Here is a 20649-nt window from a genome sequence, read left to right on the forward strand (position 1 = left end):
GGAGTGGGAAAATCATGGCGACTCCTGACTCAGCTTCTTTCTCCCAGCATTCTGATCTGTTTACTCCACCCACCTAAGGGTGGGCCTATCAAATGGGCCTAGCAGTTTCTTTATTGCTTAATCAATGAAATCAACAGATTGATATATGTCACTCCCACATCACTCCTGGGTCTTTAAAAAGGTATTTTCTTCCTTTTACTCAGGGCTTTAAGTCAGAAGCCTGGAAGAGGAATGGCATTTTAAACCGAAGTGCCAGTTTGTGATAAACAATATTCATTGACATTTCAGTGACAAAAGTAAGTGAGAAAATCAGCGGAGTGGCATTTGTAGTATTTTTTTTTTACATTTACATTCTCTCTCTCTCTTTCTCTTTCTTTCTCTCTCTCTCTCTGTGTGTGTGTGTGTGTATGTGTGTGCGCACGCATGTGATGTACACACATAGTTGTTCTATTTATCTGATCAGCTGTTTGCTCCCTTTCTCTTTGGGAACTATTATTCCAGTTTTTATTTCCCTGCCTTATTTTAACCTCTGCCAAGGGTTCTGCTTCAGATTGGATGGACTCTGTACTGGAGAAAACCTCTCATTCTTCCAGTTCTTGGAATGCCCATTGCTCCTTCAGAGAAGAGCTAGCCTCGGCCTTTATGTCCTGCCATTGCCAGCCAGGTTCAACCAGATTTCCATCGTTGTGAGGGCAGCCCATCCATAGGTCTCTCAGCGTTTTATGAAATAGTCTGGTAAGGAAGTTCTACCAAATAAGAAGGGTAGCTACATGTACCAATAAGGCCTTATCTCTAAATAAAAGGTTTGGGATTTGGGTGGTGATGTTGTAGCAGGGACAGAGGTAAGAGCAACATGCAGAAAGAGAAACATGGAGTGGCAGGCACTATTAACAAGCAGAGGCCACAGACAGAAAGAAGACCAGAGGAAGCTGTCTATTAGTAGCAGGGAACAGGAGAGCACAGACCAACAGCAACTGTGTCAGCATAAAAATGGCACAGCAGTCATGGTCAGGGCAGCTGATGTTGTTAGCAAGAGGCCCAAACAATGAGCCAAACTGTAATGCATTCAAAAACAGCTTCTATTTGTCCAAAGATGTGCTGTCTCCACGAGGCAGAGCAGTGCAGTGTTGAGTGTTTTCTGACTTCCTCAGAGTCACATGAGTCCTTCGTCCTCAGCCACATATGCCCATGGTCCTGTTAACAAAGGCAAGCATGTCTCTGTTCTTGAAACACCAGATCATAAAACCCCCTTGTGCCACTGACAAATGTATTCAGGGTACACTTTTGTTACCAATGGATTCTGAGTATCCACCTATCTCCTAGACAGTGGTACTTGGCCAGTCCTTTTCACTTGCCCCACTCTGCTATGGAATATTCCTTTACACCGTGTGAATAGATGTTGCCATGATTGGTTTAATGAAGCATCTGGCCAATAGGTGTACAGAATAAGGTTAGTCGGTAGAGCCAGGCTAGGAGAACGCTGTAGGAAGAAGGGCAGAGTCTGGAATGACAGCCAGATACAGAGGGGGCAGAAAATGAATGGGCCATGTTAATAAAAGTACCGCTATATGGCAGAACAAAAATAAGGAATATGGGTTAATTTAAAATGTAAGAGCTAGTTAGTAATAAGCCTGAGCCAGTAGCCAAGCATTTGTATTTAATATTAAGTCTCTGTGTTGGTTAATCTAGAGATGGCAAACAGGAGCCAAAAATTCACCTACCCCACCCCACCCCTGCCACTTTGCTGTCTGCTCCACCATGCTTTTATATTAATGCACATAGGTTACAACAGCATCAATCACACTTAATGTAATTTCATTTCCATACTTGAAGATGATGAAAGAATGTGTGTGTGTGTGTGTGTGTGTGTGTGTTTGGCTTTACTGTGTTATATGTACTCATACTGATACACCAATATAATCAAGGCAAATAAAATTGAAGAAGAATTCATTAACTCAAAAATGTAAGTCTGTGGCTCTATGTGCCTAGCTATTTCCTGAAATCAAGAACAATAGCACCCAAAAATATTATAAGTCATGTTGGCCATATACACATGCCATACATGATTATGAAATACTGTAGTAAGGAGGCCACTTGTTCCCTGGCCACCCAGACTCCCTAAATAACCACACACAAACTGTATTAATTAAATCACTGCTTGGCCAATTACTTAAGCATATTGCTAGCTAGCTCTTACATCTAGAATTAACCCATCTCTATTATTTTATATTTTACCACGAAGCTTGTGGCCTTACCTGCAAGGTTTCAGCATGTCTGTCTTTGGCGGCGGCTCCATGGCTTCTCCTCTGACTCCACCTTCCTCCTCCCAGCATTCAGTTTAGTTTTCCCTGCCTAGCTCTATTCTTTTGCCTATCACAGGCCAAGATAGTTTTTTTTTAATTAATCAATGGTATTCACAACATGGAGAGGAGAATCCCACATCAAAATACCACCAAAGGAGGCAGAGCCCTATTTCCTCTTGGGTTTTTACATAACACACACATACACCCCCTCCCCCAACACACACACAGTTTCTCATGTATTTCCAATATAGACTTTTGAAAGTGCTATTTTGCGTTCTTCAAAAGTATGATTTGATGTGGCCATGTAATATTTTATTTTTCAGCATGGATGGTTCTCTTGGGCCCCTGTCTCTTGCCCTTCTCTCTTCTCTTCCTCTCTCACTTGCTCTCCCCACTCCACCCACTCCCCATTCCTTCTCATGGCCCAGTTCAGTCTATTGGCCATGTTTCATTGACTGCTTTCTCTCCATGCTCTGGACTCTTCCAGATGCCTCTGGCTGTACTCTCTCTCACATCTACAACAAAAACCTCCTGAGCCATTAATTGTTTTCCAGACGTTTCTTCTGATTGTCCAGTTCTCTTTCTTTGAGTGTTTTTATTGTTCCCATTTTTTTAGGCATAAATAATATAATATTAGTAATATAGTATTGAGCTTCTTTGTATATAAAACTGAGTATAGCAATTTGTATTTCCTTAGTTTAGATTCCTAGACGTGAAAGTTTTTTTGTTAAGAGCTAGATATATATTTTTATCACACTTTCTGTGTAAAGCCAAATAGAGTTCCAGAAAGAATATATCTGCACATAGCTGTGACAGTTATTTGGTTGGCCTCCTCACTACAGCAGCCTTTTCCTGTAACTTAGAGTAAGTCTCACAGACTCTCTCTGCTGGCTCCTCTCTAAGCCCTCCTGTGTTAGGTTGTGTTGGTTCTCATGACATACACCCTTTGCTTCATCATTGGTACCCAGCTGTCCCAAGCCTTCACTCTTCATTGCTAGACTGAGAAGATGCCATTGGGTAGAACTTCAGTTGTCCTTGACTGGCTGGCCAGTGGGGTTTGGAGATGTACTTCTATTCGTGAGCCTAAGCTTAATATACAAGTGCTTTAATGACCCAGATAGTCCTCTATGGCTCTTGTCTACTTGATGCCCTTGGGCCCTTGAGTTTACTCTGGGTAGTCACGTGTGATGCTCCGCCATCAAGGTGGTATCTGCTTTCCCTGCAGCTCCTATGAATGCCCACTTAGGGCCTATGCGGTCATTGCATGCGATCATTGCTCATTTCTACTTCCTCTTTCACTTCATAGATATTTAGTTTTTCATCTTATAAAGATCCAGTCTGCCCTATCCTGGTCTTTGGAAGAGGTCACTGACATGATCCCTTTATGTTTCTCTTCTGAGTTAGCTGTGACTTTGATACTTAAAGATGTGTCTACACTGACCGTGCCTTTGTGTGTCCTTGGTCTCTCATTGCCATTTGTCTTTGAATTGCCACTTTGTTCCAGCTTTGCACCTGGCTTGAGTCACTTCCCAGCATACCCTGGGCCATGCACTACAAGTCTGACGAGAAACTGACACTTCAAGGCCTTGCTTTAGGATACTAAGGGAGTGTGCCTGACGTACATAGATGGACTCTGGCTGCTTGCCAGTTTCATCATAATAAACCCCATTTCACTCCCCCAGACATACTTTCTTTGCCCTACTTCCATTTAGTCCTTCCTGCTTTCCATTAGTTTAAGCTCCATTTCTGGCATCTTGATAGACCTGCCCTCTGGCCTCCGGCCCACTCTGATATCCCAGTTCTCCCCTTGGCACTCTCGCTGCCTTGGCATTGCTAGCTTGACGTGGCTTCCCTGTAAGCTGTATCCATAATCTCGCAGGTAGGCATGAGCTGACATTCCTAAAGGCTCGGCCTCCTCCTAGGATCTGGCTCTCCTCTAGAAGATGTATGGATCGGCTATTTTAACTCCGGAAGGTTTTGTTTTCTCCTACAAAGGCAGGGCATGTCTTGCAAAAGAATGTGGAAAATGGGAAATTCTTAGATCTGAAGAAACTAAGAAACAAACCTTCAGCGATTGCTTAAAATGCTCTTCAAACCCCAGTGACCTTTTCTTAGCCCTTAGTTAACTGTTTAATCCTCACTTCTGACCTTCTTCAAGAGTGGTGGTGTCAGATGGGGAGATGTCTCTTGGTTAATGGAAACCAAAGCCTGAAAATCTTATCCCACAGAAAATAAAGAGAGAAGGAATCACCCGAGTCAGGGTCAAGGCTAGGGTGGGCATGCTAATTCAAAGAAGAAATGGCGAAGGGGAGCAGAATGTTGTCAAAACTGCCTTCTAAATACTTTAATACTCATAGACTGGTGCTACTCTCAAGCTTGGTTGGATTAACGTCCTTTAATAACGAGCAGCAGCTAATGTAGGGATGCGTAACTGGTCAAAGTGCTGAGCATTAATGACTGGGAGGGCACCACCTTAAACGGGACATCTCTCAACCTCCTCACTTTCCGTCCTTGCCACCCCTGGGAAAGAGGAAGCAGAAAGAATGTAAGAGCCGGAAGAGTGTTGAGAAATGTTGCTTTCTGGGCATGACATAGCTGGTACACGCATGAACTCCCAGAAGGTATGATTACCTGCAGAAAACCTACGTAAAATCAAGCTGGCTAATATTGTGTATCCCTACCCCCAGCTGAGAAGCTATGGACAACTGATAGCTGTTAGCGAGGGGACAAATCATTGTTATTTGGATGTGTGGCTGCTGGTTGGTTGTTCACGCTTCAGTGTTTGGCAACACAGCCATGCACATACGGGCAGCACTGAGTGGGCCTCAGTTATTGTTCGAAAGATAGGAAGAAGTGGGGTTGGGAGGAGAACATGTTGAGGGTGTCTTAGTTAGAGCTACTGTTCCTGGGATGAAACACCATGACCAAAAGCAACTTGGGAGAAACAGGTTTGTGTCACCTGTATTTCCAGGGACCAGTCCATCAGGACAGGAACTCAAGCAATGCAGGAGCCTGGAGGCAGGACCTCATGCAGAGGCCATGGAGGGATGATGCTTACTGTCTTATTCCTCATGGCTTGCTCATCCTGCTTTCTTATAAAACTCAGGATCACCAGCCCAGGGGTGGTCCAACCCTAATGGGCTGAACCCTTCCCATTAGTAGTATCAATCACTACTTAAAGAAAAAGAGTTAAGCTTGCCTACAGTCTGGTCTTAATGGAGGCAATTTTTCAGTTGAGGTTCCCTCCCCTCTAATGTCTCTAACTTGTGTCAAGTTGACATAAAACTAGCTAGCACAGAGTGGGACTCAGAAAGAAATGAAGGGTGGATGTGATCATATTTCCTTGTATACACGTATGACCATTTCTACAAAGATAAAATAAATGGAAAGAGGGGGAGGAGAGATGGCTTGGCAGTTAAAAGTACTGACTATGTAGTGGCATTTCAACTGTATTTTAATAAATACAGCTTCCTGGAGATCGGGAGAGTAAAACAGCCACACTGATCAGCCTTACAGCCGCGCAGTGTAACACACACCTTTAATCCCAGTAACCACACTAGTTGCCATAGAAACCAGGTGGTGCATGGCTTTAATTCCAGCGGCGCACGCCTTTAATCCCAGAACTAGAGAGGATTATAAAAAGGGAGGAAACAGCTCTCGGTCACAGTCTCATTCTGAGATTCCTGGAGGCAAGATCACCAGAGTGAAATCGAGGTAAGAGTTAGCGGCTGGCTGATTTGTTTATTGGATCTTCAGGTTGAACCCCAGTTTCTGACTCTGAGATTTTATTAATCGTGCTTCATGGCTGTTCTTCCAGTGAACCAGGGTTCAATTTCCAGTATCTACAAGACAACTGACAACTACATGTGATCTGATGCACTCTCCGGCCTCTGTGAGCACCAGCCTTGTATGTGGCACACAGATACACATGCAGACAAAGCATCCGGCCTCTGTGAGCACCAGCCTTGTATGTGGCACACAGATACACATGCAGACAAAGCACCTGTACACATAAAAGCAATACATAAAATTTTAAAAATAAAAAGTTGAAAGGGAAGTCAACACTGCAAAACTCATCCTGCGAAGCCATAGTATCATAAGGCCAAAACAGACAAAGACACAAGACTAAGAAAACTATAAATCAATTTTCCTGTTGAGCATAGATACAACATTTCTCAGTAGATTTCTTACAAATCAATTCAAGAACACATGAAGATCAGACACCATGTCCATGTTGGCTTCATTTTAGGGGTCCAAGGCTGTTTCAACATTTACAAACCAGGGAGTGAAATACAACACATAGACTTTTTTTTTCTTTCTTGAGTCTGGGTTTCACTGTAGCTCTGGCTGTCCTGGAACTAGCTCTTGTAGACCAGGCTGGCCTCAAACTCACAGAGATCCCCTGCCTCTGCCTCCTGAGTGCTGGGCTATAAGGTGACGGGCATGTAGACTTAAGGACAAAAATCAAATGGTGATCTCAACAGATGTGCAAAGACCTTTAACAAAGCTCAACGTCCCTTCATGATAAAAGCCCTAAAGGAAACAGTTGCAGGGACATGTCTCAGCATAATAATGGTTACATGTAACACATATACAACCAGGGCTACGCTAAATGGGAAATGCTGCAAGTCATCAGAGCTTTGAATGGGATTTTGAGTTCCTCCTCTGATAAGGGGTTGTTTTATATGATACAAAAACACAGACAAATCACTGGGCCATACCTCTATCTATCTTTTCATATTCTCCTGCTAAGCCAGGCTAGATTTTAGTGATATGCATATATACATACATACATATATATATACACCCATATGTACATAATATGTATATAAATACATACACATACACTATGTAGGAAGATCGTATTTTTCCTGGTACAGTAACTTAATTCTCTCAACAGAATATAATTTTTTTCCCTTTCTCTATTTTGAGGCAATGTTTATTTCTAAAGAAACAGAAGTTTCATCACATATTCCACAGAGCAAGAATGCCCTGGGGTGAAAGTCCAGAAAAAGCTCTTTTTCAAAACTCCCAGAGTCGGTTCGAGTTTTGGCCCCAAACCAGTCCCACAGCTGAACCAATCACCATGGGGCTCAGCACATTTGAGCTGCGTCCAGAAGGAAGAGGCTTTTATCTAAATTAAACCTGTGACCTGCTATTGACCCCTGGAAGGTGACTTGATTCAGTTCTTCATAAACAGTCACTCAATGAATTTACTTCCTATTCTGTGACAGGCATTGAGCTATATCCTACTTATATATGATTAAAGGACAAAGTTCCTTCCTTTAAGGAATCTAAACTCAGGGCAGGGATAGACAGGGAATGGGGACAATTACAACACAATGCATGGGTCTCTCCAAAGCCGACCACAGGATACTGAAGGAACACAATAGGCTAGCACACATTTAGTCTAAGTAATCCCGACTGCCACCGTCTTAGTTAGGGTTTCTATTGCTGTGAAGAGACACCACGACCACAGCAATCCTTATAAAGGAAAACATTTAATCGGGGCTAGCTTCCAGTTAAGAGGTTTAGACCATTATCATCATGGTGGGAAGCGTGGTGGCACGCAGGCAGACATGGTGCTGAAAATGTAGCTGAGAGTTCTACCCCTGGATCTGCAGGAAGAGACAGTGAGTCTCTGGGCCTGGTTTGAGCTTCTGAAACCTCAAAGCCCATCCCCTAGAGACACATTTCCTCCAGCAAGGCCATACTTTCTAATAGTGCCACTCCCTATGGACCTATGGGGGCCATTTTCATTCAACCACCACAGCCATCAAGTTCACCTATGAACAATCAAGATTTCAGGATTGGACCAAGCCTTTTGACTGCTCTGAGATGGCAATTGTCTGTTAGCTGAACAGAAGAAACAAAATGTATTGTTGATATTATTGTTGCTTTGTTGTTATTATCATTCTTATTGTTATGGTTGTGTGTGTGTGTGTGTGTGTGTGCGTGTAATGTACACATGTGTGGCATATGCACAGGTGTGTGTGGGTTCACAGGGAGGCCAGAGGAGGACATGAGTGATTTGCTTTGTCATGCTCTGCCTTATGCCTTTAAGTCTGTCACTGAACCTGGACCTAGGCTGACGGCCAACAAGGCCCAGGGATCTTCTTGCTTCAGCCCCCACAGCACTGGGGCGGTAGGTGCATATGGCCACAGTCGGCTCTTTACATGAGGGATCAGAACAGAGCTTCTTACACTGGTATAGCAAGGATTCTTACCCACTGAACTTTCAACATCCCCTGTTAGAATTATTTTGAAACAGAGTTTCATTCTGTAGCCCCTAGAACTCACCTAGAATTCTCCATGCAGCCTGTCTAGCCTTGAACCTGAAGCAATTCTCCTGTCTCTGCCTCTTGAGTGCTGGAATGACAAGCTTGAGCCAGTATACCTGGAGAATTGCTATGTTTTTATAATAATATAGGAGAGGAAAGAGCAGTCGAGAGAAAATCTTACTCATAAAGTAATGCAAGTTAAAATACTATGTAAAGATTTATTCAGTCACTGAGTATCTACTGTGCTATGGTACAGAGATGAAATCTAACAAAATCGTAGTTCTCAAATAGCTCATAGGCTAATTGGTTAGGCATAAACAAATAACTACATAATAGGTAGTACCTGAGTTTACAGGATCCACCTGGTGCTTAGATGCAAATGGAAGTAGGTTTTTCTAGGCCCCAGCTACGTAACTGAGATCAACAAATATGGAAGCTGGAAATGATCAAGGTGTCCAAGGGGACAGACAGATACATTCTCTACATTGTTAGCTTGTCAACCCTGTGGATTTCTGGGAAAACACATTCTATATTCAGGAACACTGTGCCATCCTCTACCAGTGTTGCCAGAAGGTTGCCGTCTTTTAGGGGACACCCAGGACAGAAAATGGCGCTGTAGCAGGTTCACTACAGTTTTGCTCTAGGACTGTGGTCATTATTCTATTGTTTGTCTTAATACTCTTTGAAAAAGAGATCTGGACTCTCCGACTGCCCCCAGAACATTGCTAGCATTTTGCTGAACAGGCCAAAAGAATAATTAAAAGAGGTGGTTATGATTCTGGAAACACTGGGCAGATACAAGCACTCTAAAATGGGAGGGGAATCTCCAAAGAGTCAGAAATCTGCTATTTCAATAATGTTTGGTGTGTGAAGGGTCTAGTGGCCAGGAATTTGCTTGGATATGCCTTCAAAACAAGAGATGCCTTACCTTATCTCACATTCTCTACCTTGTTAGGAAACCCAAGTCTAAGACACCCTTCATTTTCTAGAAGCAACGCATCCCATGCCTAGGAATAGTGTGCTACATAGACCATCATCATGATATTTGTGCATCATGGAGTTGAACCCAGTGCAGATTAAGGCTCTGCAGAAGGTCTATTACAAGCTCATATGACTGCTTAGCCATATCTCTTGTCAGGCTTAAATGGGTAGAGATGTCAGTGGCAGGAAAGTAGAGTTACTAGTACATCCCGTAAGACTCATCAAAGAACCTATGCAGTCCTGGAGCATAGCCATGTTGTACAGAGCGAAGAAAACATGCACCTTTTGAGAAATAGCTCTTGGTGTGTAACTGAGCCCTTGTAGACTTGGAATTCATGATAATAGGACATCAAGTACACTGAACTCTCCATTATGAGCTTGCTTTATTTTAGACATGCCAAGTCATAAAGTCAAGCAGACAGAGAAGTAACCCATTAAGTGATGGACTTGGTGTATAGAGGATGTAGCACTGGAAAGCTAGTCTATTTCATGGGCGTACAGCCCAGTCCAGCCCAGCCCAGGTCACCAACACAGTTACACCATCAGCTGTCCCTCAGCAAGCATCCACGGCATGTAAAGTCCCTCCTGCCTCCGTAGAACTGACCGGCTGAAGGTGCAGCTGAGGTACAGGTTTGCCGGTAATACCCTCTAGGATGGAGCTCCATCATTCAGAGCACAGGACTTTAGAGACCTTTCATGAGCTTATGTCCTTGCTAAGAATACAAGAGGGAGAAATAGAGTCGTCTCTCCATCACTCCTGTATTACTAATACCTACTTTTCTCATTGATGTGACAAAATACTCCACAAGAAGCAACATAAGGGAGAAATGTTTGTTCTGTCTTGTAGTTTGAGATGTGTTGGTCCTATCTTTCTTGAAGAGAATTGGATTCAAGGAGGGAGTTGGTCAACAGTCTCCAGCTACTATACCTTCGGATATCCAAATGTTCACTCCAAAATCACGGGACACTCAGCTGGCCCCGGTCAGTGACTAAAACAGAGGTGGGTTCCAATTTATGTCCAAATATAAACCTCCTCTGGGTAAGCAACCTTAGCTCTGGCTCTCTCCACTAACCTGACCAGTCTAAGATCTAACTCTTAGACTAACTCTTAGATCTAACTAATCTCTTCAGTCTAAGATCCCATCCACCCAGTCCTCCCTTCTCGCTCCTCTTATGTGTGGCAGATCTGAACCACAGCCTGACAGCTCTTCTTGCCTATTTCTGTTTTCTTTGCTCCATCCTTCATGGCCCTGCTCTCCCTAAGTCACTTACATATCTTGTCTTTTCTTGCGGAATGCTTCTGGGGGGTCCTATAAGTGACCCAGAACTAAGTGAGTTTATTCTCTTGGAAATGAAAATTCCAGAAACATTAGCTTAAACCTACACAAATTGTAACCCATGAGTAAGTATTATTACTCCAATTACTGCCAAATTCACAAACCCAGACTTGATAGAGTAGACTTCTATATTAACAATCACGAAAAATGCCTATGGGGCCGATAGGAGCAGTGTCCCAGCAGGCAGCTCCTTAGATGGAGAATATCTAACAAATTTAGAGTAGGAATTGTCTACTGCTAAACATCCCTACAAGGTAGACTGTTGGTCAGTGCCAAGGATGGAATACTATAGGAAAACTAAAATTCCAGTTAAGTTCTGCGGTCAGAAAGAGAAATTATTAAATGAAATGTTAGCTGAGTAAGAACACGGGCTTTCTTTGCATGAGCTGCAATCTTCTCGGCTGCAGGGTTTTCTGATTATAGGGTTTAAGCATTTTTATTTTGGATTGGTCCAGTAGGTTTTCCAGCACCAGGGCTTACAAGTTAAAAATATATATATATATTCATGCAAAGTTTTGGCTTGGTCTCTTAGCTATCGTTTAGATTTTTCTTGTTACCAAAAGAAATTGATTTTTTTTTTAGTGTTCTTTTCCTCCAATCTTTGTGTTAAAAATAAATAAATAAATAAATAAATAAATAAATAAATAAATAAATAAATAAATAAAAGGAGCCAGGCAGTAGTGGCACATGCCTTTAATCCCAGCACTCAGGAGTACTCGGAAGTTCGAGGCCAGCCTGGACTACAAAGCGAGTTCCAGGACAGACTCCAAAGCTGCACAGAGAAAACGAGAAAACTTGTCTTGAAAAATCAAAAAAGAAATAAAAACTGAATGTAACAGAACTGCTGTGTTTGCTTTGAGAGGCGATGGAATAACACGCATGGGATATGAAATGAGAGATAAACGTGTGTAGTTGAGCCCCCTTCTGTTACGACTGATGCTTATACAAAACAAACACCTGATAGCAAACTAGGCATTCAAAAAATCTATCCTTGGTTTTGTTCTTGTTTTTTTCAAATATAATTAATCTTTTAGACTCTGAGTAGTTTAATCATCAAAAAGTGACTGAGCCCAAAGGTCTTTCATTAATTCTATAGAATGGTCTAGCTTTATATTGATTGAATATTTTAAAAAAAGAGAGAAATAGCATAAGGAAAACATAGCAAGGAACGCAGTTAAGGTTGCTATAAGTTACAAATAAAAGCGGGCCAAGTATGGTGATACAGCCTGGAATCTGGGCATTCAGGAGGCTGGGGCAGGATTATGAATTTGGGGCTAGTCTGAGCTTACATGGGGATAACCTCCCATCCCCAAACAAAAGATTAGGAAAACACTGGCTAATGGATGCTAATGACTCTGCGCAGGCTCTTGGGGATTGATGTCACCTGCTCCAAACCAGAAGCCTGTAGGATAGTGTGTCACCCCTCATTTGCCCTCTGTTTGCCCAAAGCACAACCGGGAGAGAAAGCGGACGCACGAGCGCTGGTCTTCCGTGGGTTTTGCAACAGGGCTACTCCCTCGCTATTTGAAATGGAATTCTGGGATCCTGAGCTTAGTTACGGTAATTTTGAAAATACTCGCGAAGTGCCAGAGAATCCAGCTTTTTAACAAGTTCCACAAGTGTTTCTGATGTGCGTGAACCATGTTTGGAAACCTCTCGGCGGGAGGATTTTCTGAAGTTGCTTTTAACCTTCCCAGCCAGCTATTCAGTGTTTATTGCCATGACTACGTGTACAAACATCTAAGTAAGGAGCAAGGGAACATCTAAATGGTTTTAAGGATCCTTTATCAGAGTTCCTACCTTCCTGTCTCTACCATATAAGGCCATTAGTTTGTCTCATAGGTTGTTGTGTGGGAGGCGACTTTGCTACCCTAATATGCCGAAGAACAGCCTGGTCTGGAGCTCCTCCCTAGGTAACAGAAGAACAAAGCGGTCTTGGATGGATCGGGCCTGTGCTCGTGCTTCCGGCATGCTTTACACAGTAAAGGGCCAGCACCTGTAGATAAATGAAAACAGGCAAGCTCCTTCCAGCTCCAGCTACAGGGCAAGCAGTTGGGCAATCTTTTGAGCTCGCACTAAATGTCCAGTAGGTCAGGGAGTGCCAGTTAGCAAAGGTTATAAACAGAAGTTAGAAAAGGAAGAGAAGAAAGATAGTGACCAGCAAGGCTAGAGAGCTACAAAGAGAGCTAGGCCACTAGCAAAAAGGCTTATTTCCTGATTGGATCTAGGGCTCTTTTTAAAAAATACATTTCTATTTATTTATTTATTTGTGTGTGTGTGTGTGTGTGTGTGTGTGTGTAGGTCAGAGGACAACTTACAGAAGTCAGTATTCTTCTCCCATGCAGCTTCCAGACATCAAACCTGAGTCGTCTTTACTCACTAAGCATTTTGCTTGTCCTGGATCTGGGCCTTTTGGTACTCCAAAGACCTGGGAGTCTTGGTTTCTATCTCAATTAGGGCAAATATGTGGGTAGATTCAAAATTACAGAACCAGCAAGGAAGTCTTCAACCTAAAAACAGGCGTGCTAAAGAGATGGCTTAGCTGCTCCTTCAGAGGACCAGAGTTGAGTTCCTAGCATTCACATGGGTAGGTGGCTCATAACTTCAAATCCAAGATATCTGATGTCCTCTTCTGACCTCTGAGGGCACCTGCAAATGTGACATACATTCACACAGAGACAGACAGACAGACAGACACACACAACCACGTACATGCACACAAATAGGAATTTACAAAACAATTTTGGAAGGAAGCCATCTCAGGATATGAAGTGATTGCAGGCGTTGCTTCAAACTACAGGGTAGGGGGTTATCTCCTTAGGAGCCCCCCCAAAAGGATGAATAGAAAAGTGAAGGAACAAAGGGTTCTCAGATTGCATTTTGCTCAATCTCTTTTCTATGATATTTTTCACTCCATTCCTGAGCATCGTAAACCACCAGCTTTACCTAACACCTACGTAACAAGTGCTCTGTCTTAGTGTTGCCTGACCAGTCCATCTCACCACCGCAGCTTTGACCCTCAAGTTGTTGCTGAGGTCCTTATGAACAGTGAACTGAAACGGGCCCCATCAGGGTCTTCCCCAATTAGTGCACCCCTCTTTGGAGCAGAGTGTACTGTTTCATCTTATTTTGGAATGTGTTTGTATTTTAACATTTGAACGTGGATGCTTCTAAGTTTCTGGGAATTCAAACTGAGTTTCAGCAAAACAACACAAAAGTTGTTGCCCTTCTGGGAAGAGCTAGCTTGGAGAAAACTGGAAAGAGGGCCAACTCCTTAAAGATGAGTTGAATATGCAGAGGGAGGGAACGATGTCACAAAGAAACTGAAAGGCAGATTGGTCATGGATTTGGATGATCAGTACTTGGCCGTTCTGAATGAGAAAGTTCAGACATTGCTTTTCCTCAGATCATGCTCCCATAAAACGGGAAGACAAACATCCATTTAACCGGTGTTTTAAATATATATAAATATATTATACATATTATATATGTATATTTAAATAGTGGGCATTTTGTAGGCAATAGGTAAACTAGACAGCCTATGGACAGTAAAACTCCATCTCGCATGCTTATTTGTTTTATCATAACATAAAAGAAGAAAAAGTAGGGGGTTCCATTCCACAAGTCTTGCAGGAAAAAAGGACTATTCAGTTGTAGCAAATGAGATAAGTAATATTTTAAATGTCCTCTTTCCTTACCAGGTTATTTTCCCACAGTGGGATTGCCCAGGCATGGATGACGGAAGGAAGGGAGCCACAGGCTGGTGAATTGTTTTGCCCCAAGATCCCTACTTCAGGGAGCCGGATTGGTAAGAGCTATCAATCGCTGATGAGTCCTTTAGGGGATAGCTCCTGATAATAAAACATTGCAAATTCTTTAGAGTAGAGGGGCTAGTCAGTTTTGAGACAATCAACACATCGTAGTCACTCTGAATGCCCTCCGAATTGTATTTGTACATAGAATGGTAATAATCAGCCTTTCCAGGAATCTCTGTGCACCGACGACATGAACCACTAAGGTAATTCTACAATTTGGGCAAAGTTGTCAGGTCATTTGAGATTTATTTAAGCATATACACAGAGAGAGTCTAGACAGACACACACACAAACCAACACTATATTTTCTGAACAGGCTGGCGACCCTGCCTCCCTAAAGGGAAGAAGTACTAACAGCAATGTTGTCTGACAAGACTCTCCCTGTGGAGACACAACACACACATCTATCCACCCCAGATACGGAGCTCATGACAGACCAAAGTAAAGACACCACTTGGGGTGTCAACGAGTTTTATTGGGGTAACTTAACAGAAGTATGGATGAGGGGTTATTTATAGGGGCAGAAATGACTAAAAGATGCTTGCTTCACCAAAGCCCACCCAGAAGGGGCGACAGCTCACAAAATCTGGGAACCTGGAGCACACTGACCAGCCTGCAAGCGGCTCAACACATTGGTGGGTGTCCCTTCCAAGGGACTCCCTTGTTCTAACTCTCTTCCAGGGAGCTCAGCTTGCTTCTGCTTCTTCCAGTCAGCTAGTCTTGTTCAAGTCTTCTTTGCAGCTTTCTGCTGAGTGTGACTCTCAGCAGTTTGGGCCTAGCGAGTTTGGTCACTTTCAGTGACTTCCTGAACCTGTTTTGAGTTGTTCAGCTTCTGACTTAAGGAGCTTCCTTGCAGGGTAGAATGTAGAAAGTTTCATCCTCAGAGGAAAGAGAACACACAGCAAACATCTTCTCTCCTTTCATTGGTAAAAGGCAAGAATTGGAAGGGTCTTTGAGAAGCGTGTCTAAATCTCTCCTAGGGAAAAAGACAGCAGGTTACAGACTCTCCCAAGGTGACACAGTTAACACTGGACTTTCAGTATCGAAGGCTGAATCCATATCAGGTGTGTGTGTGCCTGCACACGTGATTCTCACCACATCTCTGGAAGGAATATGCTGAGATGTTCTGAAACTCATTAAAGAAATTACCCTAATGGAGGGTGAAGTTAAAGGTGTCTTAATTGGTTATTAAGTTTATTAAACCTAACTCTGCTGAGACCCTCAGGGCATGCTCATATTAAAATATTTTACAGCTATATAAAAGCACCAACTTTAATTACTAAGTATGTGTGCCAGTCTGGAAAGATGGGTTTCCAACCAACTTGGCTGTCAATAAATACAAACAAATACTTAACAGCTCCAAGCACAGGGCCTGCTCTTCTGGTATTGCTACCTGGTATATCAGAGCCCTTAGCGAAAGCGATGGCAATTGGCTCCAAGTCTATTGGATAAATGCACAGATGGGATCTGAGGAATCTTTAGGGGGAAACATTAAATTCTGATACATAGGAGAATAAGCTGATTATTAATTTATTCCTGGGAGAATCATATAGTGATTAGCGACTTGTTTATCCTGCCAATGCTTGTATGGATAGTGAGAAAACAGTGTCCCACTTCCTAGCTTCCCCCGGTCTTTTTGTTCAAGGCTGTGTGTCTCATGCTTTCTTTTTCTCTCTTACCACCGCACGCGCTCCTCAAAGAGCAGCTGTGAGCTCCAGATGGCTAATCTCCGCAGCACTGATATTTCTGCAGATTAGTGGGCAGCTGCTAGGAGGATGAAGCCATACTTTACCGGCCTGGCAATCTCATGCCCCTTTGCCTGTGTCGTAACCCTGGCCTAGAATGTCACGTTCCTCTCTCCCAACCTCTCTGCCTAGCTTCTGCTTCGCTGCCTTCCTGCATGTATTCCACCTCTAAGCCGAGGAGGCTGGTTACAGGTGGCATTTCACCAGTATGGGGTGAGCATATACTATTGCTTCTTGCTCTCCTCAGATAACTCTGTTCATAGTTTCTCTCCCCTGGTCTACATTTCTGTCTTAATTTCTGAATCTCACCTCTACCCTCATTCCTGCTCTGGAGCCCTGAAGGGCCTCTTAGCCCGAGGGAGATTGCCTTCGGGATCTTTCTAGCCATCTGGTAGGGAATTTGCTAAGCATTGCTCTTTGGGGCTATGGTTAGGATTCCAGCTTTGTTCCGTGGCATCTTAGTACCGCCTCCGCCATCTATCCTGGTCACAGCCAGCTATGACACTTCGTTGCTAGAGAGCCCCTACTCTTTCTCAGTCTTTGGCCCTTACTTGTTTATCCAGTAAACCCCCATCACTTCCTGTGTGTCCGTCACTGCGTTTACTCTTATCTAGCAGGGCTCTCTTTCCCTTTAGAAACTCTCTTCAGCTGGTACTGCCTCATTAGACTTAATTCCTGCTTCTCTTTCCACCTCTTGGCATTTGTTACAGCTACAGGTTTTTACATTTCAATTTCACTTGCCATTTTGTTCAGTGGTGTTTTTTGTTTTATTCATTTTTCCATTTTTTAAATTTCTTTTTTTGGTGGTGGTGGTGGTCTGGCTTGCTTCTTTCAGCAAATGAGCAGCAAGCTACAAGCCAGAAACTGTCAGCAGGTATTTCTTTCTCAGCCTAAAACAAGTAAACTTTGTACACTTTAAAAAAAAAATCTCTTCAGTTGAAGGCTGGAGAGATGGCTCAGAGGCTAAGAGCACTGGCTGCTCTTCCAGAGTCCCTGAGTTCAATTCCCTGCAACCACATGATGGCTCATAACCGTCTATAATGGGATCTAATAATGCTCTCACCTGTCATACAGGCATATATGCAAACAGAGCACACATATTCATAAATAAGCAAATCTTTTAAAAATTCTCTTCAGTTGAAAAGGAGCACAAGGAACATAGAGGAAGAGATTGGCTGCAGGTGTGGTGGGAAGGACTTCTGGATTTCTTGATCATGATCCCTATTAATCTTTCTCATAAGCATGCTATCTAGCCACCACGGGCATAGTAGACTCATAGAATTTACCACTAAGAAATTGGAGAAATTTGATGCTGGGGGTGTAGTTCGGTAGAGTAAATGCTTGCTTAGCATGTACAAAGCCCTGGGTTTGACCTTTAGTACCTCGCAAACCAGGTGTCACGGTGCACACACGGGATCCCAATACTTGGGAGGTAAAGATGGATGGACTGGAAGTTCAAGGTCATGCTTAGCTAAATGTAGCGTGTTTCAGGCTAGCCTGTGATACAGGAGACATTGTCTAAAGAAAAAAAGAAGAGGTTTAATGCTTTGATTGTACCTTTACACATAGCTGAAATTATCAATATTATGTTTATTTACCATGTACAAAAGAAATGCAGAAGACTTTGGGCCTGAAGTTAAGAAAATAAAGACTAAAGGAAGAAAAGTAGAGGGGAAGGAGGCCAGGTCGTTTCTGGGAGATGAAGAGTGAAGACTGCCCAGAGCTGACTTCAACTCTTTTGTTGTTGTTGTTTTTTTTTGCTTTGTTTTCGTTTTTGTTTTTCAAGACAGGGTTTCTTTGTGTAACGTAACAGTCCTGGCTATCCTGGAATCCTGGAATCCTGGAACTCACTTTGTAGATCAGGCTGGCCTTGAACTCACTGAAATCTGCCTGCCTCTGCCTCCCAACTGCTGGGATTAAAGGTGTGTGCCACCACTGCCTGGCTATCCTGACTTTTTTTTTTTAATGACAACTTCAAACTATTGTCCAGCCCATCTCTCTTCCCTACCTGAGAGGATGGGTCAGAACTGCCCATCACTAAGTGACATGCACTGCTATTCTCTTTCCATCCTGCTGGGCCATCCCGTTCCTCAGTCCTGAATTGTAGGAGCTTCCTTCCCTGGATGAGTAATAACTTCCTGTTGTGTAAATTAGTTCAATCTTTTCAAGGGCTAAGTGTATCTCTGCAGATGATTGGTGTTTGTGGGACTGTTACCTAAAGAAATGGTCACAAAATTGCTCTTTGAGACATGAAAGTAGTGAGATATTTGTGTCTTAAAGCCACACAAATACATACACATATCCATGTCCAGGCCTTTATAAAATACATAGATTGATGTGTGTGCCCATTTAAGCTCTATGAAACAAGGACCTGTGGTTTTCTGAAAATGACATAAATCCCTGCGCTTGCCCAACATGACTGCATGATAGGGAAGGAATTGGGGCCCTCATGCTATCATATCTCACGGGGCAAGCACCAGGCAGGAGTGCGCGGGGTGGCGGGGGGGGGGGGGGGAGGCTGCTCTTTCTCGGAACAGCCCAGCACTTACAACTCACCCCGAGATCAGCACCGTCAGCGAGATGAATTACAGGACTTCATGGCAGAGCATCACAGAAATTCAACAGCGTATCAGAGCATTCGTCACTCTGATGGCAGGAAATAAGCTACAAGAATTCGGAGAATTGCAATCACACATAATAGCGTTATCATAGGGGATTTCAGAATTTGAGTTATGTACACATGGGCTTCTCTTATTAAATAAGTTTCTCTGCAGGTACTGCTTATGAGCTCTCAAGTGAAAGGGGTTCTGGAGAGAATCAACGGTGCTCACAAGCACTCAAGGAAAAGGGGTTCTGGAGAGAATCAGCCAGGGACCAGGTCCGTAGGGTTGGACAAATGCTATACAGTGTCAACAATAGGACGGATTACAGCTGAAGTGGGTGAAAGTCAACCCTGAGCAAGAGGGACAGTTTGGGCAGCCTTGCTCTAAGGGATCTCCACCCTGGAATGTAAGAGTACAGCGCTATTATGGTGGAGAATGCAATCGCTGAAGTCTCCACGTGAGTGTCCTGTGATCACAGATTTGCATTCTCCTTGTCTACGAGAGCTTGGGGCACATCTCAGTGATAGGGAGAGTGATGGTTCTGACCCAGTTTCCAGCTGCAGGAATTATCAATGCCTCAGTTGTAGCCCTTTCTGCCGGGGGGGGGGGGCAGAGACCATAGCTCCTCAATGTTACCAATACTTCCAGAAGATGGGAGATAAACAGAATCACAAAGGAACTTTAAAAAACAGTTTCCAGATAACCATGGTGGTACATGCCTGTAATCCCACCGGGAGACAGGAGACTTGCTGTGAACCTGAGGATAGCTTAAGCTACGTAGTAACCACTAGCCTAGCGAGGGCAGCATATAAAGACTCTGTCTCCAAAATAAAAAATAAAAATAAAAAAATCTTCAGAGATTTCTAGCCCCACCATCCAAAACATTTTATGCATATGTCTGGGGTGGAGTCTAGCACTCCATCTTTTTAAAAAAGCAATGAGCTGGGGAGATAGCTCAGCCAGTAAAACGTGTGTTGTACAAGCGTGAGAACCTGAATTCCACCCCCTGAACCCAGGTAACAAGAAGTTACTCTCTTATGATCCCACTGTTGGGGAAGCAGAAGCAGATGGAGCCCTGAGACCCACTGGCCAGCCAGCCTAGCCTACTTAGCAAGTTCAACGATGATGATACCCCCGTCTCAGAAGCAGGGGGTCCATGCCTTCAGAATGACTTCTGGGGTTGTTCCTTGGCCCCCAAACCCACCCACAGACACTCACACACACACCCACACATACACATACATGAGCATGCACACGTGTATGCATACATACAAACATACATACATACACATGCATGAGCATGCACATGTGTATGCATACATACAAAACAAGAGAAGCTGTGTAGCTGATGGATGTGATATCTCCATATGGCTTGTTCCTTACAGAAATTAATATCTGAGGCCATCTTTATAAAATGAGATCTAATTTATTAAGTTAGATCTAAATCACTCATCTAGTCTAAATCAATATTTTTTTCTCTTGCAAGAGGGATATACGTACGCTTGCCCTTAGGAACGATATATTTTCCCCAACTTTACTCTCCCTTAGCAATCTAGGCCCTAGTATTTAGAGCTTCATAAATAG

Source organism: Microtus pennsylvanicus, chromosome 7 (assembly GCF_037038515.1).
Source record: "Microtus pennsylvanicus isolate mMicPen1 chromosome 7, mMicPen1.hap1, whole genome shotgun sequence".
Taxonomy (NCBI): domain Eukaryota; kingdom Metazoa; phylum Chordata; class Mammalia; order Rodentia; family Cricetidae; genus Microtus; species Microtus pennsylvanicus.